The sequence below is a fragment of the Scyliorhinus torazame genome, chromosome 5 (genome assembly GCF_047496885.1).
Source record: "Scyliorhinus torazame isolate Kashiwa2021f chromosome 5, sScyTor2.1, whole genome shotgun sequence".
NCBI classification, from domain to species: Eukaryota; Metazoa; Chordata; class Chondrichthyes; order Carcharhiniformes; family Scyliorhinidae; genus Scyliorhinus; species Scyliorhinus torazame.
The window spans coordinates 250,279,876-250,300,264 of NC_092711.1; the positions used below are offsets into that span (position 1 = coordinate 250,279,876).

At 45.5% G+C, this 20,389-nt stretch overlaps 1 protein-coding gene across 7 annotated transcripts in view; it reads left to right on the top strand.

The window, feature by feature from the left end:
• LOC140421035 (Krueppel-like factor 12) overlaps positions 1 to 20,389 on the top strand; it is a 236,070-nt gene that overhangs the window by 37,968 nt on the left and 177,713 nt on the right. For 2 of the 7 annotated variants that reach the window (XM_072505338.1, XM_072505342.1), the window contains exon 3: positions 3,729 to 3,766. The exons of the other annotated variants lie outside the window; for them this stretch is intronic. The gene's annotated coding sequence lies outside the window, so the exon portion shown is untranslated. The remainder of the gene's footprint in view (positions 1 to 3,728; positions 3,767 to 20,389) is intronic. 7 annotated transcript variants of the gene reach the window in all.

The following is a 20,389-nucleotide window of genomic DNA, read 5'->3' on the forward strand; positions in this document are numbered from 1 at the left end:
TTACACCCATGTTCAAAAAGGGATGCAAAGATAATGCCGACAACTGCAGACAGTTTGACTTCAGTGATAGGGAAACTTCTGGAAACTGTAGTTCGGGGCAAAATCAGTTGCTCCTTAGACAGGTGCAGGATAATTAAGGAAAGCCAGCATGGATTCAGTAAGGGAAAATCATGTTCACCCTTTTGGAGCTTTTTGAGGTGGTAACAGAGAAGGTTGATAAGGGTAGTGCTGTTGCTGTGGTGTATATAGATTTTCAAAGGCATTTGATACAGTGCCACACAACAGACTTACGAGTAAAATTCTACCTCATGGAATAAAAGGGAAAGTAGGCACTTGGATAAGAAATTGACTTGAGTGGCCGGAAATAGAGGGTATGATAGATAGTTGTTTTCAGATTGGAGGAAGGTTTGTAGTGGAATTCGCCAGGGGTCAGTGCTGCGACCCTTGCTCTTCCTGATATCTATGAATGACTTAGACTGTGGTGTCCAAGGCATGATTCCAAAATTTGCAGATGGTATGGAGATTGGAAGCATCGTCAATGTTAGCCAAGCCTTGAACTTCAAAAGGACATTGACATACTGGGCAGCCAAGTAGCAGGTGAAGTTCAATGCAGAGGTGATTCATTTTGGCAGGAAGAATGTGGAGAGACAGTAAAAAATAAAGGGAGAAACTTTCTTAAGGAGGTGCAGGAACATGGGGACCTCAGTGTATACGTTCATGTATCATTGAAGGAGACAGGGCATGTTGAAAGAACAGTGAATAAAGCATGGTATCCTCAGTTTTATTAATAGGGACATTTGAGAATAAGTAAGGAGGTGAAGTCACGTTGAACTTGTATAAGACACTAGTTAAGACATTTGGAGGACCCCGTCCAGTTCTGCATGACATACTTGAGGAAAGATGTGTCGACTCTTGAGAACAGAGGAAATTTACAAAAATGATTCAAGGGATACAAACTGTAGCTATGAGGATAGATTGGAGAGATTGGATCTGATTTCCTTGGAGAAAAGAAGGCTGAGAGTAGACTTGATACAGGTATTCTAGATTCTGAGGGAAATATGCAGAGAGTAAATAGTGAGAAAATGTTCCCTTTCAAGAGTATATCAAGAACTAGAGGGAGCAGATTCAGAATAATGAGCAAAAGGAGTTGAAATGATCTGGGGAAAGAATTTTTTCACCCAGAGGGTGGTTGGAGTTTGGAACGAACTTCCTGAAAGGGTTGTAGAGGCAGGTTCAATCGAGGTATTTAAAAGGAAATTGGATTTCTATCTGAAAAGAGAGAATGTGCAAGGTTTTTTCAAATTTATTTAAAAAAAAATTAGTACCCAATTCTTTTTCCCCCCCCAAAAGATGGGCAATTTAGCGTGGCCAGTGCACCTACCCTGCACATCCTTGGGTTGTGGGGGTGAGACCCACGCAGAGAAGGGGAGAATGTACAAACTCCACATGGGTTGTGACCCAGGGCCGGGATCGAACCTGGGCCCTTAGCACGTTAGGCAGCAGCGCTAACCACTGCACCACCGTGCCGCCCCTGAGAATGTGCAAGGTATCGGTGATAAGGCAACGGCGTGTGATTCGGTAGAGTACCCTTTTTGCAATCCAGCTGCAGACTCAATGGACTGAATGGCCTCCTTCTACACTGTAAAGATTCTGCGGTTCTGGGTGTTTCCCTCAGAGTGGCAAAATCACAGCCTTGACTTGGTACTAATTCTGCGATAGTATTAAAGCTTCATCTGTAGCTTTGGAACAAGTTGTGCAGAGACGCTTGGTAGCCGTAATCAACTGGCGGCCAAACTGGAATCACGCAGAAACTGTTCAGTAATGTAGAAGAACCTTGTGTGTAGTTGGTCTCAAATTCAGAACCTGGTTGAGATGCGGCATCTAGTTGAGATGCATCCGTTGAATAATGTTCAACTGTTTGTTGCTTTTGTGTTGTGTTCTGGTACGATGGGCGAGTCATGTGTGGCAGATGGCAACTCCCGTGTCGATTTGCTGAAACTGGCTACCTGAAGGGAATTGCTAATGCTACTAAAGCATTAAAGACTAACATAACTTCAACTTTATGGGAGTTTAGCTATATGGCAGTGTGTTTACAGACCATTAATAATCCCCATTTTAATCAGTGACCTCTGTGCAATACTTAAGCATATTGACTTTATAAAAATGAATTAGCTGTCAAATCCGTGGGGACTTGGTGTCAGACTTGGCCTTTCCTTCCCGTGCCTCGGTTGATCGTAACAGAGTTTTTATTTATGTGCTGACTACAAAGAACTCAGCCCAACAAGCTTTCTTAAATTTAAGCAAAGTGTTTTTTTTTCTGGTGTGAAAAATTCACCCGGGTAAAGATGTGCAGATATCTGAAAGGTAAGCACACATTCAAACCTTCGCAATGCGTACACCCAAGGATGCAATATTACAAGTTTTATAGTGGAGAAAGGTTACTTTTTAACTGAAGTAAGTTAGGAACATAGGAATTAGGAGCAGAAGTAGACATTTCAGCCCCTCGGGCCTGCCCCGCCATTCAATCAGATCATGGGCTGATCTCTCCCTGGTCTCAAATCCACCTCGCTGCCTGTTTCCCAAATCACTTTGACCTGTTTTTTTAAAAAATCAGGTATATATCTATCTTCCCCCTTGAAACCGTTTCATGACTCGGATTCCACCGCACTATGGGGCAGTGAGTTCCACAAATTCACCACCCTCTGCGAGAAGTAGTTCCTCCTCATCTCAGTTTTAAATCTATCACCTCTCAACCTATATTGTGACCTCTCATTCTAGATTTAATGACTAAAGGCAAAAGAAATCAGAGATTTCACTGTTGCTCATGGCTGAGGCAGAGTAATCTTGAAATTCCAGTGTGTTTGAGGCTGATGCAAATGGCGATTTCTGCAGCCATTAACTGGGGAATTAGCAGGCCCGTTAGCAGCGGGCAGAAATCCCGTAATGGCCGCTAAATATCATGAGAGGCCTAAAAGCAGATTTGTGCCAGTGACATTTCGGAACACGATCTGCCTGTTGACTCCCCGTGATGTCATTAGGTTCGCACCCAGGACGGGCGTGAACCTGATTTGCATCAATTTGAATGCACGTCCTTAGCGAGATTAAAGTTGAATCTTCAGACTTCATTGGATCTTTCCACCAACCAGGCTTGATGTCACACCAGCGTGAATTGCTACTGGGTTGTAAAAAAGAGGAACCAGGCGCCATGATCCCTGCGAGGGAAGAAGGAGGTGAGCACCACTGCCTCCACCTAGCACCAGGGAGTCCAAGGGGACAGAGCCCACTACCCAGCTCTCGAGAATGGGGTGCTGGGTGCTCGGGATGGGGGAGAGTTCGGTGCTTCCGAAATGGAGTTTGCAGCTTGTGTGGGTGGGAGTCTACTGGAATTCTTTTGAGGATGTAACTGGTAGAGTTGACGAGGGAAGGGGGGGGGGCGGTGGCGGGGAGCAGTGGATGTGGTTTATTTGGACTTTCTGAAGGCTTTCGACAAAGTCCAGCATAAGAGATTAGAGTGTAAAAGGGCATGGGATTGGGGGTAGTGTATTGAGATGGATAGTGTATTGAGTTGGCAGACTAGAAACAAAGAATAGGAATTAACAGGTCTTTTTCCAAATGGCACGCAGTGACTAGTGGGGTACCACAGGCATCAGTGCTAGGATCTCAGCTATTCACAATGTATATTAATGATTTAGATGAGGCAACTAAATGTAATATTTCCAAATTTGCAGATGACACAAAACTGGGTTGAAGGGTGAGCTGTGAGGAGGTAAGCTTCAGAGTGAAATGAAATGAAATGAAAATCGCTTATTGCCACAAGTAGGCTTCAAATGAAGTTACTGTGAAAAGCCCCTAGTCGCCACATTCCGGCACCTGTTCGGGGAGGCTGGTATGGGCAGTGCTGCTGGCCTGCCTTGGTCTGCTTTAAAAGCCAGTGATTTAGGCCTGTGCTAAACCAGCCCCTAATTTGTGATTTGGACAAGTTGAGTAAGTGGGCAAATGCGTGGCAGATGCAATATAATGTGGATAAATGTGAGGTTATCCACTTTGGTAGCAAAATCAGGAATGCAGATTATTATTTGAATGGGTTTAGGTTGAGAGAGGGGAATGTGCAACGAGATCTGGGTGTCCTTGTACACCAGATGTTGAAAGTAAGCATGCATGTGCGGCAGGTGGTAGGGAAGGGAAATGGTATGTTGGCCTTCATAGAGCGAGGATTTAACTACAGGAGCAGGGTTCGGGTACAGGAGCAGGGATGACTTGCTGCAATTATACAGGACCTTGGTGAGACCACACTTGGAATATTCCTGCAGTTTTGCCCTCCTTATCTGAGGAAGGATGTTCTTGCTATGGACGGGGTGCAGCGAAGGTTTACCAGACTGGTTCCTAGGATGACAGGATTGACTTATGAGGGGAGATTTGAGTCGATTAGAATTACATTCGCGGGAGTTTAGAAGAATGAAGGGAAATCTCAGAAACCCATGGAACTCTTTAAAAATCATTTTCCAATTAATGGGCAATTTAGCATGGCCAAACCATCTACCCTCACAACCCTTGTGTTGTGGGGATGAGAACCACGCAGACAAGGGCGAATGTGCAAACTCCACTCGGACAGTGACCTAGGGCCTGGATCGAACCTGGGTCCTTGGTGCTGCGAGGCAGCAGTGCTAACCACTGCGCCACCGTGCCGCCCTCTCAAACCTAGAGAATTCCAGTTGAACTAGACAGGGTAGATGCAGGAAGGATGTTCCCGATGGTGGGGCAGTTCAGAACCAGGGGTCACAGTCTATGGATATGGGATAAACCATTTAGGACTGAGATCAGGAGAAATGTCTTCATCCAGAGAGTGGTGAGCCTCTGGAATTCACTACCACAGAAGGCAGTTGCGGCCAAAACATTGTGACGGAGTTGGATATAACTTTCGGGGCTAAAGGGATCAAAAGATACGGGTGGAAAGCGGGAACAGGTTACTGAATTGGATGGTCAGCCATGATCATAATGAATGGTGAAGCAGACTAAAGTGCTGAAAGGCCGCCTCCTGCTATTTTCTAAGTTTCTATGGTCATTGCGCAAGGCACAAGAGGGGCAACAGCACCAATGAAAGAAAATCCTAATGTGGTCACTGCAGCCAGAAAATAATTAATTGAGAAATATAGTTATAAATGCCTCACCATATTGTCCAAAAATGTCCGTTATTTGAATGTGCGACAATACAAACTGGGCGGAGATTATCAGGCCCGTTAGCTACTTGGTGCACATCCCGTAACGGCCACCAAATTTCGCACTGGCGAGATTTTGGGATGTGATCTTCTCAGGCCCTCCCCAATGACGTGATCGGATTCACGCCCAGGAAGGGTATGAACCTGATTTGCATCAATTTGAATCCATGATAATATACTGTGAATGGTTCACGTTGCATCTTCAGCCCTCATTGAATCTTCCCACCCACCAGGCGGTTTGGGGGCTTCTGGGATGGAGTTGGCAGCTGGTGTGTGTGGTCCTGAAGCCTGCTGCCCATGTTGTATGAAAAGTTCTTAGAGCAATGCGTTAGTGAGCGGATTGGGGGTATGGTGTGGCTGTGGACATGGGGCACATGAGGTGGGGGTTAGGGTGTGATGAGAGTGAAGGAGGCGGGTCTCATGGGCTGGGTGCCCAGTCTGGGGGGGGGGGGGGGGCGGCAGGGGGCATTCATAAAAAATAAAAATAAATTCATTGAGTGGCTGTCCAGGAGTGTAAAGGCCCAACAGCAATGAAATCTCTAAATGATGCAGCCTGAGTAAGAAAGGTGCCTATTAGCCTTACCTAACCCTGGTGCAGAAAATAATTGTGCCCTCTAACATTCCTGAGACTCTTGCTCATCAAACTAGTTGGCCATCAAGAGTTAACTCTTAATGTCAGCTTTCCGCAGTTCAGTGTCAAGGATGGGGGTGATAACTCAACATTCAAGGATAAACTCTTGGGTGCACTGGATCGTGAGGGACAGTGTCTGCTTAACTGTCAGACCCCAGCGCCTACCACGAGGATCCATTGACCCCCCCCAAGGTGGTCATCACCGTCCAGTTGACCCTGCCCATGAAGGATGGGCAAACATAGAAACATCCTATCAGAATACCCCAGTAATGTAGAGAATAAGGGAGGAGACAACCAGGTGGGTGGCCAGAGGTGACTCTGACGGGGTGGGGCATTGACTGGGACTGGTCACACAATGGCGATGGAAGGGAACCTGAGATGTTAGTGAGCAGTAGCTGCCGGATAAAGTGTAGGCTTGGCTGCTTCCAGGACCGTTGCTCTCTCGCTCTCGTTCTCTTGTGCTCTTGCTCTCTCATATAGCTTACCAAGAGATTTAGATGGAGCTGGTAGTTCTGCTTATCACAGCTCTGATGAAACACAGACCCCAGGAGCAACGAGCAGCACCACCCAGGGAATGCTCAGCGTCAGTAGGCCAGTGGGCCGGAGGCCGCACCAGCCAATCGGGGTGCTCGAAGGCGAAGAATGAGATCGAGGGTATACAGGATCCGTGTGTCCTTCATGGAGCTGTCGGACAACGTGTGTTGCAGGAGACACCGCCTTACCAGGGAGACAGTGTGGTACCTGTGCCACATTCATTCCATCTTGGCGACACGCGGAGGTGGAGGAGACCAGCTCCCTGTGGCTGTGAACATCATAGCATTTCAACTTTTAAAAAAATTTAGAGTACCCAATTATTTTTTTCCATTAAGGGTCAATTTAGTGTGGGCAATCCACCTAATTTGCACATCTTTGTGTTGTGGGGGTGAAACCCACGCAGACACGGGGAGCATGTACAAACTCCACACAGACAGTGACACGGGGCAGGGATCGAACCTGGGTCCTCAGTGCCGTAGGCAGCAATTCTTACCACTGTGCCGCATTTTGAACAGCTTTTTAGTATTTTGCTATCCATAATACAATACAATTATCCAAATACAATGTACTTGATAGATTGAGCTGTACATGTTCATTTCTTTTTTAAGCTACTCCTGCAGCAGCTACATATTTTCTTCTTGTAGTTTGCTGAGAAATTTTGTTGAGACTTCTATAAAGAGCTTTAAAAAAAAAAAATCTTTATTTCACAGCTCTGTTGAAAATTTTAAAAGCTTTTATAAACTATCATCAGTGGAAAGAGACGTGTTTCTTGGTGAACAGTGGTTGGCAGAAATTGACTCTTGTAATTGGTGAGATTTGGACTCTGACCTCTTGACAGAGGTGATTCATATAAGCAACTGAGCTGACAACATTTTGGAACAGATTTGTCTTTGTATACATTGTTGACTCAATTACAGACCTGCTGACTTAAGCTTGGATTGGACTGGACAAGGATTTCCGGTTTAACTGACCCAGGAAACTGAACTGAGGTGGATTGCTCTATTCCGGTCCGTAGGTTTTTCAACCTAACCCACCGGCCATGCACAGCAATTTTAGATCTTCGCCAGGATCTGCTTTTGAGTGCAGTGCAGGAGTGGAAAATTTTACACATCTCAGTTTCAAATGTTGTGTGTCTCGGAACCTGTATGAATCACCTGTGCCTGAGGAACCTGTGGAGCATATTGAAATATGAATAAAGCAAGATTACAGGGGGGCCTTAAATGGAAGAACTTGTGTTCTGTAACTATCTGATAATGGGAAGATTATTTTTCAAGATCTAATTAAACCTGAATGTTTTGAAGTTGAACTTTTGAACCAAAAATGTTTTCCACCCTGAAAAATGGCTAATCGCACCACTGTCTGTAAATACAATGATTGGAAATAGCGCATATGTATACTTGGGAAAAGGGAAAGCCCCGAGGCTGCCCTGCAAGAAGATTTCGGATGGATCTTGCAGGGCGCGGAGGAAAGGAGGTCCTCCTTCAGAGAGGCCGGCCCGCCGATCGGTGGGCACCGATCGCGGACCAGACCCCTTTTGAGTCCTACCCTGGTGAAATAACCCCCCTCGCCCCCCCCACAGGCCGCCCCCCCAGCGTTCCCGCACTGTTCCCGCCGGCAGCGGCCAGGTGTGGATGGCGCTGGCGGGAAGCCGTCAAAACGAGGCCGCTCGGCTCATTCGGGCTGGAGAATAGCGGGTGTAGCGGAGAATCGCCATTTTGGGTGTCCCGGGCGATTTACCGGCCTGCGCCACGCAGAACTCGACGGGGCCGTTCTCGCCGCTTGGGTGAATCGCGGGAGGGCGTCGGACCGGCGTCGCGGGGAAAAATGGCGCGGCAGGCGATTCTCCCAACCGGCATGGGAGCGGAGAATCGCGCCCAATATATCTGTGTTTTAAAAAAAAAAAAGTGCGAAAAGAAAGGACAAGCATAAATAAGAGACTTGGAAAAAGTGAACGTGCTGAAATATCTTTTACTTGTCCAAGTTTTATTAGCCCACATTTGGCCTTGTGACTGAAAAATGGGCACTTGTGCAAGGTGCCAGTTGTGAGTCCAAGCCTTTGGAAGAGACAAGACAACAACACACATGTAGATTTAAAAACACAGCCATTTGTTAAATGTGCTCCCTGTCTAGTAACCATTGCACAATTGTTCTGTGCCTCCAATTGGGTTTCTATACTGCCACACAGGATGGAAATGTTTCCCAAGATTTGATTATAAAACTGTTGCATATTGAATGCTAATTGATTCATCATGGAAATGCCTTGATCAATCAGAGTCAAGTTGCTGAGTTTAAATTTTTCAAATGATGCTTGGCAGTTAACCTTCGGTCCCATTAACTGGTGCATTCTCATGGCAAAACCTCCACCAGAGTCCACCTACAAACCAATCAGCACTCTTCTCATATAGTATAAAGTTGTTGTTTCCTCTGACATTGGTATTCTTGCGATTGTCCTGATGAGTGCAAGATGAAAAACTTTGAGTCGCAAAAAGTTGGTTTACAGGTGCAACAGGTGATTAAGAAGGCAAATGGAATTTTGTCCTTCATTGCTAGAGGGATGGAGTTTAAGACTAGGGAGGTTATGCTACAATTGTATAAGGTGTTAGTGAGGCCACACCTGGAGTATTGTGTTCAGTTTTGGTCTCCTTACTTGAGAAAGGACGTACTGGCACTGGAGGGTGTTGAGAGGAGATTCACTAGGTTAATCCCAGAGCTGAAGGGGTTGGATTACGAGGAGAGGTTGAGTAGACTGGGACTGTACTCGTTGGAATTTAGAAGGATGAGGGGGGATCTTCTAGAAACATATAAGATTATGAAGGGAATAGATAGGATAGATGCGGGCAGGTTGTTTCCACTGGCGGGTGAAAGCAGAACTAGGGGGCAGAGCCTCAAAATAAGGGGAGTAGATTTAGGACTGAGTTTAGGAGGAACTTCTTCACCCAAAGGGTTGTGAATCTATGGAATTCCTTGCCCAGTGGAGCAGTAGAGGCTCCTTCATTAAATGTTTTTAAGATAAAGATAGATAGTTTTTTGAAGAATAAAGGGATTAAGGGTTATGGTGTTCGGGTTGGAAAGTGGAGCTGAGTCCACAAAAGATCAGCCTTGATCTCATTGAATTGTGGAGCAGGCTCGAGGGGCCAGATGGCCTACTCCTGCTCCTAGTTCTTATGTTCTAAAATGTAACTTGCCAGCAATCATTTTGGTACAACTTAATCTCATATTGCATTGTGAAGTTACTGACATTGGATTTGCTAAACGTTAAAGATAAAGGTGAGGTGATTTGCTGAATGTTAAAGATGAAGGTGAGGATAAGGACTTCCATTGAGATATGTACCTCTTGCATTCCAACTTTCCCTTCCTAGCACCCAAATATATTTTGAACACCTAGAATATTATTAATTCCACTATCTTGATTGGTAGATCATTCCAAGCATTTATGAAGTGTTGTTTATTTTTTTTTCCAGTTAAGGGGCAATTTAGCATGGCCAATCCACCTAACCTGCGCATCTTTGGGTTGTGGGGGTGAAACCCACGCAGACATGGGGAGAATATGCAAACTCCACACGGACGGTGACCCAGGGCCAGGATTCGAACCCGGGTGCTTAGTGCCGTAATCCCAGTGCTAACCAGTGCGCCACCGTGCTGCCCTACAGGGTACTAAATTTAATTGCATTTGTCTTCCCAATTGCAAAACTTAACCAAAATTAATTCAAATGGTTAACAACATTTTCTGTCCCCACTTCTCAATCTAGTTATGGTGCTCTTTGTAGATGTAATACACTTCCATTTGGTTTCCACCTCTGTTTCTCATCTACACACCAGAGATGCTGGCGGGCCTGGTGAAGTGGAGCAACCACCGATCCCTGCAGCACTCCATTTGGGAGACTTGTACCTCCAGTCTGCCTCTGTTTCTGTTGTGCATTCCCTCCTTGCCTAATCTTTATTCAGGTCCGTGTTCTACGCTTGATTTCCATACTTTATAGTTTTATTACAAGTCTTTCATGTGGGAACTAGTCAAAAATCTTTTTCAAGTCCACATAAATTGCATCATAGGGAGTTCCACTAACATCTGCAACTTCATAAAAGAAGTCAAGCTGAACATTCCTCTTCTAAATCCATGTTGGCTGTTTCTTGTTAAGCTAGAGATGTATAGAAACTCCCCACCCTGTGGTTCAGTATGGGTTACATTTTTAAAAATTCTTTATTCATGTTTGGCTAATGGACCAGTAATTGCCTAATTCAGATTTGTTTCCCTTTTTAATTGAAGGTATTGTGTTGGCTTGTTTCCAGTGGGTGGACATTTTCCAGTACCCGGTGACTCTGTCTGTAGCAGGACACCCACAGATATCCTCCTCATTAATCTCTTTCAGCTCCCGAGCGAATTTGTTAGTATTCAAAAGTGAATCTTCGATCGTGTTCAGTCGGTTGTAATATACTAAAATCAATTTGTAAAACAGAACTCATAGTGTTGCTTTTTTTCCACATTTCTTTCACCATTTAAAATTTTTTAAATTTGCTTCTACACCCTCCAAACCTATTCCCACTGAAAGAAAAGATGTACAATGCTGCGAAGATTAATGGTAGGCCAGAAAATGGGGAATATTTTAGAAACCAGCAAAGGATGACTTTTTAGGGGAAATCAGAGTCTGACATAAAACCAGCAAGAAATATAAAAACAGAAAGTAAAAGGTTCTATAATTTCACAAAAAGAGTACCTAAAGTATAAGTTTGTCCCTTGGAGGGGAATTAATAATGGAAAATGAGGAAATGGCAGAAGTCTTTGAATAAGTATTTGTACCTGTGTTAACTGTAAAAGGCACAAAAGTATCCCAAGCATAGTAGGAAAGCAGGAGGCTAAAGGAAGGAGGACTTGAAACAATCATTAGAGAAAAAGCACTGGAAAAGCAAATGGGACTAAAGGCTGACAAATCCCTTGGGCCTGATGGCCTGAATCTTAAGGCCATAAAAATGTGGCTTCAGAGATAGTGGATGCATTGGTTATAATCTTCCAAAATTCCCTAGATTCTGGGACGGCCACAGCAGATTGGAAAACCACAGATTTAGCACCTCTGAAAGAAAGGAAGGAAATAGAGCAGAAAACTATAAACCAGTTAGTACAACATCTGTATTTGGGAAAATGCTAGAATCCATTATTATGGAGGTAGCAGTAGGACATCGAGGAAATCATAATATATTCAGGCTTTGTCTACATGGTTTTGTGAAAGGGAAATCATAGCGACACATTTTGATAATGCTCTTTTGAAGACGGAATGAGCTAGGTGGATAAAGGGGTCCTGCTAGATATAGTGTGTTTGGATTTCCATTTGTTAAGGTGTCACATAAACGGTTACTGCACAAAACAAGCGCTCATAGTGTTGGAGATAATATATTGGCATGGTTAAATGATCGGCTAACTAACAGGAAATGGAGTCAGGATAAATTATTTTCAGGTTAGCAAACTGTAACTAGTGGAGTGCTAGTGGCTCCAACCATTTATGATCTATATTAAAGACTTGGATGAAGGGACAGACTGTATTGCAGCCGACATTGCTTATTGAACAACTTAGATAGGAAAGCAAATTGTGAGAGGATACAAAGGCCTGAAAAGGGATATAGGAGGTTAAGTGAGTCCACAAAAAATTAGCAATGGTTGGAAAGAGTAGAGACTGTCCACTTCGGCAGGAAGAATAGGAAATTAGAATATTATTTAAGGGGGAGAGACTATACAATGCTGCCGAACAGAGAAATGTGTCCTTGTACATGAATCACAATACAGGTACAGTAAGTAATTGGGAAGGCAAATAGATGTTGGCTTTTATTGCAAAGTGGTTGGAGTATAAAAGTAGGGTAGTCTCTCTACAGCGATGCAGGGCATTGGTGAAATTGCTCCTGGAGTACGGTGTACAGTTTTGGTCTCCTTTCTTGGGTGTGTTGTAATGAAAGCAATTTTGGATAGCTTGACTGGGCTGATCCCTTGTTTGTAGGGCTGGTCTTATGAGGAAAGATTGAGCAGGTTGGTCCTATACCCAGTGGCGTTTGGAAGAATGAGCGCTGATCTTGTTGATACATAATAGATTCTGAGTGGATTTGACAGGGTATATGCTGAGAGAATGTTTCTCCTCGTGGTGAATCCAGAACTAGGGGGCACTGTTTAAAAAAAAATAAAGGGTCTACCATTTACGACAGAGATGAGCAAGAATTTCTTCTGAGAGTCGTTAATCTTTGGAATTCTCTTTCTCAGTGAGCAGTGGAGGCTGGGTCATTGAATGTATTCAGGGCGAGTTAGCCAGATTTCTGATCCACAAGGGAGGGTGGCAGGTAGGAACGTGAGCTTCAGGCCACAATCAGCTCAGCTTATTGAATGGCAGAGCGAGTTCAATTGGCCAAACAGTCTACCCCTCCTATTTCTTGTGACTTTACAGCTTAAACTGTTGATCATCCAATTTTACATCCTTGCCCCTATGTTAGTTAACATTTTTTACGGTTCGCTCTTTACAAGTGTTGCCCCTCTCTGCTTCAAATCTACCATCTTCATCAATGTTCCTGCAGGCTACCATCCCATCTCCAATTTCCCTTTCCTCTCCAGAGGCCTCTAGCTGTGCCCATCTTTCCAAGCAGTCCATGTTTGAATCCCTTCGATTGGATTTTCGTCCCTGTTATAGTACAAAAACCTCACTTACCAAAGTCATAAACAACATCCTATGTGGCTGTGACAAAGGTGAACTTTTCCCCCTTTGTCCTTCTCAAACTGTCTGCAGCTTTTGACTCTTCCTCTACCATCTCTCCACAGTTGATCAGCTGGGTGGGACTATTCTCACTTGGTTGCATTCTTATCTATCTAAACTTTCTGCTCCTGAACCAGTGTGTCTGCTGCTTCCTAAGGATCGATCACCCATGTGTGACCCTGTTATCGAAAAGCACAATGTTAGGTTTCACACATAAGCTGACGGCACTCAGCTGTACCTCACTACCACTGGTCTCAACTCCTCCTCTTTTCAAGGTGCTTAACTGACATCCAGAACTGGAGGAGTTGAAATTTCCTCATATAACTATTGGGAAAACTGAAGCTTTTTTGTTCCCCACCCCCCTCACCCCTCCAAACTGTGTTCCCCAGCTATGAGCTCCGTATCTCTCATTGGTAACCGTCTGAGACTAAACCAGACTGTTTTGCAACCTTGATGTCTCATTTGACCTTAAGATGAGCTTGTGACCTCATATTTGTTCCTCCCCTAAAACTACTTATTCACACCTGCGGATTATCACCCAACTTGTTCTGCCTCAGCTTGTCTGCTGCTGAAACCCTCATTCTTGCAGCTGTTATCTCGAAGACAGGACTATTCCAATATACACCTGGGTGGCCTCCCAATTTCTATCTTCTGTAAACTCGAGATCAACTAAACTCTGTTTCCTGTCTCCTAACTTGTCGCCGAGTCCCCGTTCATCTACCATCCTGCCCCTGCTGACCGACTGTGGCTCCCAGTCAAACAACATCTTGTTTGTAAAATTCTCATCCTTGTTGTCAAATCCCTCCATGTTCTTCACCCCAAGCTTTGTAATCTCCTCCAGCCCCACAACCCACTGAGATTTCTGCATTGATCTAATTCTGACCACATGAATACCCCAGATTTGAATTGCTCCTCCATTGGTGGCCATGCCTTCAGTTGCCTCGACCCTAAGCCAGCACTTCTGAAAATGTTTTCCAATATGACTCTATTTTAACACTTAACATTCTGTTTATAATTATTAAAGTTCACTTATAGATCAACATATAATACATTACATAAATATGGAAATCATTGTTTTTAAGGTACTTTGTAAAAATATTGTTATTTTATGTACACACCAGTTTGTTCATTCATCGGAACCTCTTCAGCTCATGGTCCATGACCAGGAAGCGAGAGAAATGCAGGTTCAGCGCCTTGAAGTTGCTGATTTTGGAGCCCAGGTCATTTTTGTAGAGCCAGGTGAAGAGGTTAGGTTCAGATGAATTGCAGCTCAGCAGCTGAGGCATTCCCACGGGTTCATGGTGGGGCCAGGCTTCAAGACACAGTGAAAACCGAGAGACGAGCGGGGCAGAGGCAATGCCTAGTGGCCTAGTGTGCTGCCAGTGCAGGGTGTCGTCTTGGAAGATAGGGGGGGGGGGGGGGGGGGGGGGAGAAATCCTGCCATCCTGTCTGCTGTTTCCGTAATCCCTAATTTAGGTAGTGACCCATCCGCTTGCTGCCTGAACCTCTGGAATTCCCTCCCTAAACTTCACCACCTCTTTACCTCCCATTCCTCCTTTCAGATACTCCATAACCTACCCCTTTGAATGAGCTTTTATTTTTCTGTCCTAATTGCACTTTGTGTGGCTGCGTATATATTTGAATGAGCTTTGTTTTTTATCCTAATTGCACTTTGTGTGGCTGCGTATATATTTTGTTTCATAACGCTCCTCTGAAACCCCCTGGGATATTTCATCACATTAAAGCGCATTATATAAATACAAATTGGTGTTGTTCTGCTTGAATATAATACTGACAAGAATGTTTTCTTGTGGGCAATCATTGCTGGGTTCAGATGGGATGAGAAAAAAGTACTGGTAAAGTCCCAAAATAATGTTTTCTTGGAAACGTGACTTGATTTTGTGCAGTTTGGGGTCTGGTGAAGCTGCGGTGTTTGGTATGGATGATGTCCCAAAAATGACATCACTCTGGAAACAGATGGGCCTGTTTTACTGATTACAGCCCCTCATGGTTCTCCTGCCAACCCCCCCACCACATACCCAAATGAGAGGACATGTGCTCTTTTGAAACAATCTCCCTATTCCCATTAGGATGGGATGATGTCACTGTCAATGTTTACTGCCTCAGCTGAGAATACTGAACAACACTTGGTTGTGGCAGTGCCCTCACTCAACCATCTACTGCTTGTTTTGCACTTCAAAGTAATGCAATGTTGCAGAACACGATGGGCAGAATTTGCTGGAAAAAAGAGTACGAAGTGTCGTTTTCGATGAGAAAATCGGTGCGATCACCACCGCCCCTGGCATCGTGATCCTGACCACAATTTTCAGGCACTCAGAAGGATTCCCCCCACTCTCCCACCACATGAAAAACAGCTGAGGCGCGAAGTGTACGTTTCGTCCAGCCCCATGGGGGAGGGGGTGGGGTTGTCATCTGAGCACTTCAATGAGGGGGCAATGCATTTAAACGCCTCATATTTGCTCTCATGGAGACATGCAGTACACAAGAGGCCCTTCATCCATCTTATTCGAGGAGGGTGGCAGCGAGGAAATCCGCTCTTAGATTTACAGAGGGGCCCCTCAACCGTTGGCTGGTTGCGTTGGAGGAGAGGCGAGTTACACTATACCCTCGGGCTGGCAGGAGGCCCTCCACCAACATGACAAATCCCATCTGGGACACGGTGGCAGCACTGGTCAGTGTCAGCAGCCTGACCAAGAGGATGGGTGTGCATTGCCGAAAATAGATGAATGACCTACTCCAATCATCCAGGGTAAATGCCCCCTGTCTCCTCTTTACACTCTCCCCTTCCACCACCCTCCAGGATTTCACCTTGATCCCAAATGCCACCGCCTCGCAGATCCCCAACACCCGGCCTCCCACCGACATCCTCAAACCCCCCCGCTGGCATTCCTCATCATGTGAGCCTCGCTGTACCGGACTTCTGCTGCTGTTTCTGGCTTTCCCACTGACATCAGCCAAGACCTACAGGGATATCTCTTGTCCCGTACGAGGCATCCCTGCAGCCTTGAGTGACCTTTGAAAATCTGAGGGATCTGCGATTCCCTGAGGATGTAACTATCGTGTATGCTCTCTGGAAAACATGCACACAAGTGCATGAATCACTTCTTGTGGTCACATACCAGCTGTACATAGATAGAGTTTATTTATTTATTATAGATTTGGAGTACCCAATTTGTTTTTCACAATTGAGGGGCAGTTTAGTGTGGCCAATCCACCTACCCTGCACATCTTTGAGTTTGTGAGGTTGAGACCCACGCAGACACTGGGAGAATGTGCAAACCCCTCCCGGACCGGGGTTGAGATCGAATCCAGATCTTGGCCGCCATGAGGCAGCAGTGCTAACCACAGTGCCACCATGCCACCCTAGAGGGAGTTGATTTATGAAGGGGACTCCCTGATGTCACCGGGTGCATAGAACGGCATAATAATAATCTTTATCAGCGTCACAAGTAGGCTTACATTAGCCTGCGTTGTGACCACCTCTCTATATGCGCTATCCATGTTATTCTGTGCTTCGTGGATGCTCTACGGTGACCCCAGCTGCCGTCGAACTCCGAAACCTGGCATTCCAAGAGCTGCAGCTGAAGACAGTTCCAGATTTGCTGGCCACGGGTACTGGAAATATTCTGGGCTTCCCACATAGAGAAGGAGGAGCACATCACAGCTGTGAGCTCTCCTGCCATGACTTACCCCTTTAAATTTAACTTTTTGGAAGATACTTAAAATCAAATAATATCAATTATCCTAGAACCCTTCTTCCCTGGTCCTTGTTACTACAGAATGTAGCCCTTACAAACTACAGACCACAAAATATAGACCGTAGAAACTATAAATGATAAAAGTATTAAATACCTACTGGATTATAATCGCCCAAATAGCTGCTTCCACTTGCCCCAGGTCAGCTGCAAACTCCAAGCTAGCACCTCGCTTTCAGTCTTGTTCTTTTACCTTCCCAGCCCAGTTCTCGGTCTTGCTCTTTCTTACCTTTTTTTTTATCCTTCTGGCTCCGCTCCATTTTCCATGTCTAGATGATAAATTCTGACAAGGTGTTTGACCAGGAGGAGAAGTCACAGCTGAATGTAATCTTGGCCTTATCATTATTTCATCAGGAGTCATGGATAGTGATCATGAGTTATATTCCCCTGATTAACTCCGGGATGCTGAAGCCAGTTATAGTGTCCCTCTACTGTCATGGCTAATGTCAACTAATCTGACTCAAACCAGAGATCTTAACTGTGAATCTTTCTGCTCTTTGTCATTTAATATCACTGGAGATGATCCATTTACCCATTGAGAATTTGGGGAAGTCAATCAATGAGGAATTAATGTCCTCCAGTCATTTCACTTACAGTTATTAAATGAAGTGTATAAATCAGTTGCTTCACTAATCCTAAAATGGCCCAGAGTCTGCAATTCTGGAAACTCTGTTTCGAATTCTGCTCATATAACTCAGTTCCCTTATTGATGAACTGCCTTGTTTTTCACTGTGAAGAGAATTTGGCTACTGCGACTATGTTGATATTGACACCCGTGAAATTCATACTGCTGCTTTCAGTGAAAAATGGCATACTGCATGTTGCCTGTCTGCTTGGAACCTTCCTTCGTGTAGGGGGGTGTCTGTATAGACCCAACAAAGATAAAGGGCGGGATTCTCCCTTTGGGGGACTAAGCCCCCACGCCCGCCAGAAAACGGGCGAGAATCACTTGGACATCTTCCTAGAAATCCCGGGGTGATTCCTCGTTCTCCAGGGGGCTAGCAGGGCCACGGCATGCGTCCCGCAGCTCTGGCTGCCGGCGGGACCCTGCTGGACAGACTGCGCTGCCGTGCGTCCGCACTGCGGGTCCGTGAATGCGCGTGGCGGCCCACCTCGGCGTGGGCATTGCCATGGCGGAGCCACTCAGCGGTGGAGGATGGGTCGCTCCCGGATCGCGGTGGCCCACCGATCGGTGGCCCCCGATCGCGAGCCTGCCCGTCGTCGAGGCCCCCCCACCCCCCAGGAGACCGATCGCCATGCCCCCCCCCCCACCATAACGCCCACATCAGCTGCGACTCCGAGTTCCCACTGGGCGGAACCACATTAGAACCACACCGACGGGACTCGGCGGACACTCGGCCCGTCGGGCGCGGAGAATCGCTTGGGGTGTGGGCCTTTTCCAACGGCGCCCACCAGCGCCATGTCGATCGCGCATACACGAATGGCGGTGATTCTCCGGTGAATCGTGTGCTGCCGTGGGGGCCTATTTTGGGTAATTCTCCCCCCCGCCCCCCCCCCCCCCCCCCCAGGTTTCGAGCGTGATTTTGGCACGGAGGGTCGGAGAATGCCGCCCAAAGTGTGCTAGCTTCCTTGCTTCAGGTGTGTTGAGAAGTTAGGCTGCCAAGACTAGCCTAAAAATGCTAGACCTTGGCGGGAGTTTTCTGGCCATTCGCCGAGCGTGGTACTCTCTGGTCCCACTGGCAGCGTAATGCTGTCCATGGGTCTCCTGGCGGTGTGGGGTAGCTTCAATGGGAGAGAAGAATCATGCCACCAGCAAACAGCGTGCTGCCTCCCGCTGCCGAGAAGCATACGGCTGGGAGGCCGGAGAATCCAACCCCTGAGCTAGAGGTTAGTGAACCTGCTGTCAGAATCATCCGGCAAAACAGATTCTGACTCTGAAAAGGTGCAATCTCTTTTCTTTGTCATTTTCTTTTGTTTGCTTGATTACACATTTTTCTCTGGGCAACCTAAATACATAATTTATTCTTTTATTGGATATGGGTGTCTGTGGCAAAGCCAGCCTTTGCTGCCCATCACTAATTGCCCTTGAACTAAGTGACTTGCTGGGCCATTTACGAATCAAATCAGATTGCTGTGGTTCTGGAGTCCAGACTATAAGCCAGACTTGGTAAGGATGGCAGATTTCCTTCCCTATAGGGCACTAGTGAACCAGATCTTTTTAATGGCAGTCGATGAAGGCTTCACCGTCACCATCACTGAGATTAGCTTTCAATTCCAGATTTTTAAATTGTACTTCAATTTCACCAACTGCCGCAATGCAATTTGAACCCACAACCCCAGCGCGTTAGCTTGAGCTTCTGTCTTGCTAGTCCAGTGATGTTACCAATACACCACCATCTCCCACATTGTTTTTTTTTATATAGATTTAGAGTACCCAATTCAGTTTTTCCAATTATGGGGCAATTTAGCGTGGCCAATCCACCTACCCTGCACATCTTTAGGTTGTGGGGACAAAACCCATGCAAACACTGGAAGAATGTGCAAACTCCCTAAGGACAGTGACCCAGAGCTGAGATCGAAACTGGGACCTCGGCACTGTGAGGCAGCAGTGCTAACCATTGCGCCACCGTACTGCCCATCTCCCACATTGTTCATATATTTGTAGAATAAAAAGCATTTTAATCTCCTCCCTCGCACGTAAAAAAGCTAATTGTACTAATTTTTTTTTTGTCCGCCTGGTTTAAAGTGTACCATGCTATGAATAATGATCTCTCTGCTCTGGTCAAGTAGCCTATCCTTTGCCAACTACCAATAAGGTATTTTTGATTTTCTTAGTCTACATGTTTGTTTGGGCTTTGCAGTAGTACGGCCTAGGGTGTGGAATGGGTGGGGTTGAAAAACATCAGTTTTCCACACCAGTAAACAGACTATCATAAAACACTGAAATACGTAAAATATTTTTGAAGATTGCATTTGCTTCTGTGGGTCTTGAGAGCTGTTCTGGGATCATGGAACAGTTTTTTAATATAGGATCTCTAAGCCATGTCTTTTGTATATAGCCAAACTTCCTTTTTAAATATTTTGATTAAGGGGAACAAGATGCTCCATTTTTATTGGACGATTGCGGAAAAAAATCAACAGGCTTGACTGGGCCATTTTAGATTGAGACACTTAATTTGAGATGTTGGTCGGGGCTCAGTTGTTAGCACTCACATCTTGGCTCTAAGTTAGAGGTTTGTGAATTCAGTAGTAACTTCAAAGACTTGAGCACAAATATCTTGGTTGACACTCGAGGGTCATACTGAGGGAGTGCCGTGCTGTTTTGGCTGAGATGTTAAACTGAAGCCCCATTTGCTCCCTCAGGAGAGTTTTATGTAGATTTTAGAATTTTAAACTCTGCAAGGACTAACTCTGCTGAGACCAGAGATTAGATCCTATGGCATCTTTTGGAAAATGAGCAGCGATATTGAACTGAGTACGGTGATGATATGGCTGGTGAGTGTCGAAAATTGAGGAATCTAGAGAGCAAATGTGTGCTTGCGTTGAGTG